Below are 7,517 nucleotides of genomic sequence, written 5' to 3'. Positions count from 1 at the left end.
CAAAGTGTTGAAATAATGGGTTTGATTCCAGGGGCAGTTCTACAGTGAGTGGATATCCGGGGCTTAGCCCAGAAACATTAATGCATGTGTCAGAATACACGGGATACACTTCAAATCAAATAGGCTATGCTAAAAGTTACATTGGCTAAATGGCTTAATTTTTTATTTTTAAAGAGACAAGTATAATTAATTATAATTTGCACTTACAAACTGCATAAATAATACTACAGTGTTTCCCACAGACTTGCATTCTATTTGTGGCGGCATATATATATGCAAATTCATTCTCTGCCAGCAGGAAGCGCTGTGTGAGTGGTAGAGATCGAGGTTTCCCCAATAACGCTGTACACAAAGCAGAGCTCCACTCCACTGCATTATCAGACATTACAAGCAAGAAGAAATTAAAATGAGTTTCCTTCAGAAATACAGTGATATAAAAACACCCGCACCGGGTTTCTATTTTGAAACGTGCAGTGCTCATGATTATTCAACATGTGCTAGCATGTTCCTCTCAAAGTCAACCTGTTCTGTGAGTTAGTGGAGAACAGCAGCTAGAGGCTAATTTAGTGACATTAAAGTTAGTTAAGCTGATGGAAGCTCACCTGATGTTAGCACCGCTACGAGACAATCACAAGACTTCAATACACCTCCGATGCAGACGACATGACCACAAACTTGAAAATAAGATACAAAATATGTTATTAACAGTGGTGATTCTTCACTCAGTAGGTTGTTAGCTCGCTGTTTTATGTTAATGTTACGTCTGTCACTGAATTTAGGAACCGTCTCTAAAGTTACATATGACATTGTTACACGCTTTCTGACTTAAATAGCATTTGAAGAGAATTACCTTACTTGCGATAAAGAGGCAGAGTAGAGAAGATAACGTTAGTTAACTTCGGCTAAATTACATTATTAACTTACCAGTGATGTTATCATCGATACTATGGCATTCACAAGAAGAGGATCCAAAATACATCTCCAACGTTGCAGACTACATCCAGACTAGAAATCTGAAAATAACAAACAAAAGAAGTACTAGAAAATACTGTTTAATATCTCCACTGAAACAGTGGTTTGTCTAACGCACTTTACCTCAGTATTTCACGTTAATTCGCTGTTAAGGTTAAATAACGACTCACCAGAGGAGCTAACCTGCATTAAAGGGCAGCAAAACGTACAAACGTGTTTCTCGGTTTAACTAAGGTTTATTTCGAGCAATATAGGTGACCTTAACTTACTCAGCAGTCGATGTTATCAGCCTTTTGGCGGCATTCCGGCTGTCTGTCAGAAAAAAAGGCTCCAACTCCCGACATGAAAAATGACACGATGAAGAATGTTAGTTTGCTGTTAACAAGTGAAAACATCTTAAAATATCGCAGTTTTGCATAAAACAGAAATAATATACTAACCTTTCGTCGAGTTAAGGTGCATTTCTCTTTTGTCCTTTTACAGCCACTTCCACCAAACAGTCAATAAAGAACTCCCTTGCCATTGGTCAGTTTTTCGCGGGCAAGTTCACTACTGTAAATTGATTTACAGTAGTGAGGAAATACAGTAGTGACCGTATATTTTCCCATAATCCTTGGCGGTTTACAGTAAAATACTGTATACACATTTTACAGTATCTTACTGTACATATTACAGTATAATACTGTTCAAATTACAAAAATCAGTTACAGTGTAGATTTCATGAGAATGAGACACTTTTCACATCTACATGATTAAAAGTATTAAACCCCTAGAGATTACCATCATAAAGGGTCCCACTTTATATTAAGTGGCCTTTACTACTATGTACTTACATCAAAAAATAAGTACAATGTATTGAGGTGGGATACGGGTAAGATTAGGGACAGGTTTGGTGGTATGGGTAGGTTTAAGGGTGGGTTAAGGTGTAAGGGATGGGTCAACAGTGTAATTATAAATGTTACTACATAAATTAATTACAGAAGTAATTACATGCAGGTATTTTTAAAATATAAGTACAATGTAAAAACATGCATGCACACAATAAGTGCATTGTACCAAATTATTCATTTAAATGTAAGTACATAGTAGTTAAGGCCACTTAATATAAAGTGGGACATCATAAAGAAATGCATATGTGATTTATGTTATAAATGATATGTTATTACAGTCCAACTCACCGTGAGACTGTGGATAGAAGATGATATTTCTATTTTCATATGCATCAATGAATTTATAAAATATCTAACAAAAATAATAAATGACTCATCCACACAACTCATCCAACTATCTAACCAGCTGACTTTTACATTTATGATAGTCAACCACAACCACAATAAATAAACATGTTTTTACAGACATGCAGCTTTTTACTTCACAAGATTTTAATTAATGGACTGTTGTGTGGATTAGTTGTGGATTATTGTGATGTTTTAATCAGTTGTTTGGACTATCATATTGACGGCACCCATTCACTGCAGAGGATCCATTGGCGAGCAAATCTCCAAATCTGTTCCAAAGAAGAAACAAACACTGACATCCTGAAAGGCCTGAGGGGGAGTAAATGTTTGGCAAATTTTTATGTTTGGTTCGACTATTCCTGTTCTTGTCCTTTAACAACTGAACAACTGAAGTGTTCTTGTTTCAGTCAGTTGAGGTGTAGCATTCAAACAGCCAGGCCAGTTTTTATTTTTTTAAATGGCCTTGAAAATAACACACAGGTTTTTACTGAAATGGAATGATTACTGGTACATACACAATATTTTCTCTCTTTTTTTTGTAAAAATCAAGTTTATATGTATATATACATATACACACACAAAGTTAGGTGGCCATCATTTGAGGTTTAATTCATGTCTACAGCATAATGCGTGGGACAAAAGTACATGCTTAAATTGAATACTTACATTTAGGTTTGTTAGTGGTAGAAAGTACTAAAAGGCCAAAAAAGGGCTTTCATCTGGCCTGCTTCTCTCACAATGTACAAGGAAGCTTCTGCCTGACTATATACGGAGCATTTTTGGCACAGCACAAACTGAACTCCTCTCTCAACACTTGAGATGTGTTATGAGAGAACCACAGGCTGATATGAATCTCCCAGTCTTGTGCCAAAGAATCTCTGATTTGCATAAACTGTAATGGGTCACAAGTCTATCAGGCAGAATAGAGAAATTATGCTGAACTAATTCACACCCAAGGCTGCAGAACCATGTCAGCTTTGAATAATCTTCTGCCTGATGCTTCCACAGATGTGTCAAGATAAACTTTATCCACCAATTAAATGATTTATTTGTTCAGGTGAGATACAGACGTCGGTCAGAAAATATAAACAGGCATCAAAGAGCTGACTTATCTGCATGTCATTTTGAGTTTTAGGAGAGCTTTAAGAGATGCACAAAAGAGCTAACTCTTCATTTTTTTTAACCAAAGTTTTAAAGATAAAACTATTGCTCGTTGAATCACATCATCTCATAGAGTGTTAATTCAGGTAATTTAAGAGCCATTTGAGTTTGATTGTACTATGTTCAGTGTGTATGCACTGTCAGAATATACATTAAATTAAGTTGTTACACTTTTTGATAGTCCACTTTAGACATTCTACTAACTATAAGTAACGACATGTCAACTAACTTTGTTTAGTGAATGAATACAATTGCTGCTAATAGATCCTCGCCTCAAGTAAGTCTTTAACAATAAGATTTTCATTTCTGCATTATAAGGTTGTTCATCAAATATAAACAACTATTGATAGTACCTGTATTTGTTACTGTGGGTAGCATGGAAAATGCAAAAAATAAAAATGAGTTTTTCTTGTATGATGTTTAAGCATTGTTTGCCCAGTTTGTCTAAATGTGCTTGTAAAGTGGACTACCTTTAACCTTGTAAAACTGATAATTCTGCAAACACTGCAAAGAGTGTTTTGAGAAAATTAAATAAAATGCTATCAAATATGGTTACATTTAAAGTTTAGCTTTTCCAATTTTTTTGTTAGCCTTTGTTGCATGTGCTATGTTCACATTTTTTATGTGCATAGTCATCACTGTTACACTTATGCAAATGTACTGTTCCATCAGTTGTTTAACAACCAATTACATGAATTTTACTCATAGACTATATGTCTGTCGGTTTGTTTAATATCTTTGTTAATTATGAATGTGTTTGAAAACAGGGTGCTTTTCTAATTATTAATTAAGATGCAGGATTATTTTATGATAAATCAGGGATAGCCCACTTTGTCTGAAAAGACTATTTGTCTGAAGTGCTGTCACGATCCTTGCCTGTGTTCCCGTCTTTGGTCTTGTTTTGTACTCTTATTTTGAAATGTATTTTCCCAGTGTTTCTTTGCTCTCTTCCTGTGTTTTGTGTTCCTAGTGCATCATCTGGGTATTTAAAGTGCACTTTTTATTTTTGAAATTTTCAGTGTGAACACTACTCACACTATTTAAACTACAAAACGTCATAGAATAGTACGCGATTGCCTACCAGCCTTATTTGTTACTATTGTTAGCATCATTAGTTACCATAGCAATGCATTAGCTCCTCCCCCTTGTTACCCTTTTTTAACCTGTGTGTTTATACCTCTGTGATCAGTTGTCTTTTGTTGGACATTGTTCCTGCATGTGTGTTCTTGTTCCTGGTGTGGTGTCCCTTATGTGGATTTACTCCTTGTTTCAGGTCTGAATTTTCTGTGTTTGTGCTTTTGTCAATTAAACTGTGCTTGCATATGGATTCTTGCTTCGTCTCATCCTTGATCATGTTACAAGTGCATGGCCTCAACATATTTATTGGTATATACCTTCTAAATAAAATATATGAACTGAATTTAAATTGAAATATTACAACTGAACCTTAAAGATATATATATATATATATATATATATATATATATAATTTTTTTTTCTCAGTAATCTATTATTGGAGGCATGGCCAATGGTCATTAACTAATTTAAGTTTAAGTTTATTTATTTACTCTTGTGATGTTTCAAACCTTAAGACTTTCTTCGGCCATACAAAAAAGAAAAGTATTTAGAAAAATGGTTGGGGTCCAACACTGAACCCCATGTAATGAATAAAAAAATAAATAAACTTAAATATTTATATTAATACCTTCTTTTTTCATAAGTAAACGATGACAGAATTTATTGAATGATCTATCCCTTTAAATATACACTTGCTTTTGATAAGGACTTGGGGTGCTTCACACTGGACCAGATATATCAAGTAAATCTAGAATAGTCTGAATTAAATCATATCATAAGAGCCAGTGCATGACTCATCTGGGCCATTGTTCAGCTGGCCAACATCTTCAAAAATAATATTATATCCCTGATATATGACATCTTATACACCTTAATTCCATATATAGACGTGTATCTTGTAGTCTTCAATGGTCTTTTTCTTTATTTTGTGGCTGTACACTGTCAGAAACAATACTGACAACAATGTCTGTGGAGGTCATCTCATCATACACGGTGTATTGCTGTCTTGCTAATGAATCCATAAAAAAGTCAAATCGGACTAATAACAAGCCAGATCAAGATTAAGAAAAATCAGATTACTGATTGTAATAAATATATTTACTAACAGTGAGGACAGGCTTTTTATATTTCACAGGGGACATGTCAACTAACTTTGTTTAGTGAATGAATACAATTGCTGCTAATAGATCCTCGCCTCAAGTAAGTCTTTAACAATAAGATTTTCATTTCTGCATTATAAGGTTGTTCATCAAATATAAACAACTATTGATAGTACCTGTATTTGTTACTGTGGGTAGCATGGAAAATGCAAAAAATAAAAATGAGTTTTTCTTGTATGATGTTTAAGCATTGTTTGCCCAGTTTGTCTAAATGTGCTTGTAAAGTGGACTACCTTTAACCTTGTAAAACTGATAATTCTGCAAACACTGCAAAGAGTGTTTTGAGAAAATTAAATAAAATGCTATCAAATATGGTTACATTTAAAGTTTAGCTTTTCCAATTTTTTTGTTAGCCTTTGTTGCATGTGCTATGTTCACATTTTTTATGTGCCACCGTTCAAACTAGGCTGCTTATGTTGAAGTGTTTGGGATGTGGCTTTTAATGATGAGACCTTTTTTGTAATCAGGCTCTCAAAAAGTATATAACAATTTGGATATAGATTTATCGGCCAACATATCGGTTATCGGCTTTCAAAAATAAAGAATAATCGGTTATCGGTATCGGCCAAAATTTTCATATCGGTGCATCCCTAGTTTTGCGCATTGTGTGTGTGTGCGCGCGAGCGAGCGAGAGAGAGAAAGAGAGAGAGAGAGAGCAAAAGAGAGCGCGAGAGAGAGGGGATCACATCACAAACACATACCAGCTTCATCACTGTGTCTGTCACGCGACTCTGTTCCCCTTTCGGGCTCTGTCTTTACATTTATTTTGAAAGATGAAGCTCGCGATTATGGTAAGGGGCGTTACATTTCCGACGAGTGCTTGCGGTGTTCGGCCAATCACAATGCACTGGGTCAGCTGGCCAATCAGAGCAGACTGCGCTTGTCGGAAGGAGGGACTTTGTAGAAAACGAAGCGTTTCAGAGAGGCGGGGCATAGAGGACCTACAATAATGTACAGTATTTGAAAAATTTGTTTTTTGAACATTAAAGCATGTCAACATATTCTGTTACACCAACTACACAAAATAATGATCTTTAAAAAAGCATCATATGACCCCTTTAAAACTGACATGAGAAGCCCACAGCTGTTTGGCAATTTGCAGTGGGTTGATACTTAATAGTCTTTCCTGCTCTCTCTCAGGACTAATTTTGTACACGAATCCCGGTCAGATAACTCCCCAGGACCTGTCACAATTAGTTAGATCAGACTTCCACAGAGTATCACAGCTCAACATGCCACTTTAAAATCACAGATCAATGGTTAGATCAAGCTTAGCATATATGTGCATTTTGTTGCATACAGATTGGTTTCTCAATATGGAAAGTATATTTGGGTTAAATATACCGATGGAGTTTTGGTTCCTTGCCACTGTCGCCTTTGGTTTGCTTAGATGGGGACACAATTTCTGGCAATATGTTTGACTTGACTGCAGAGACACTATTTGAAGAGAACTGAACTGAGCTGGACGATGACATTACTGAATCAACACTGAACTGAGTTGAACTGATAAACGGACTGTTTTCTATTGCATTATCAGCACACATTTGTTTCTGTTTAACACTGTAAAGCAGCTTTGACACAACCTGTATTGTATAAAGCGCTATACAAATAAAGGTGACACGACTTGTTAGTCAGTCGATGTGATTCTAAAAACAAAGAATAAAACTTACCAAAATTTATGATAGCATATCCCTACATCTGGCAAACCATTTTCATTAGGCTGTAAAAATAGCAGCAGGGTATATAACCCTTACGAAAATTAACCATGTTTTTATTGTAGTAAAAGCAGAGTAACCAAGGTTTTTTTTTTACCCTGTTGTACAATCACAGTTTAACTACAAATACCATGGATAAACTATGGTTAGCCTAGCAAAACCATGGTTAATTTATGGTTACCATGTTTTTTTTT

Source organism: Sinocyclocheilus grahami, unplaced genomic scaffold (assembly GCF_001515645.1).
Source record: "Sinocyclocheilus grahami isolate Dianchi unplaced genomic scaffold, SAMN03320097.WGS_v1.1 scaffold1077.1, whole genome shotgun sequence".
In the NCBI taxonomy this organism is placed as follows: Eukaryota; Metazoa; Chordata; class Actinopteri; order Cypriniformes; family Cyprinidae; genus Sinocyclocheilus; species Sinocyclocheilus grahami.
The sequence above is the reverse complement of the archived record's forward strand: the minus strand, read 5'-3'. Positions refer to the sequence as shown.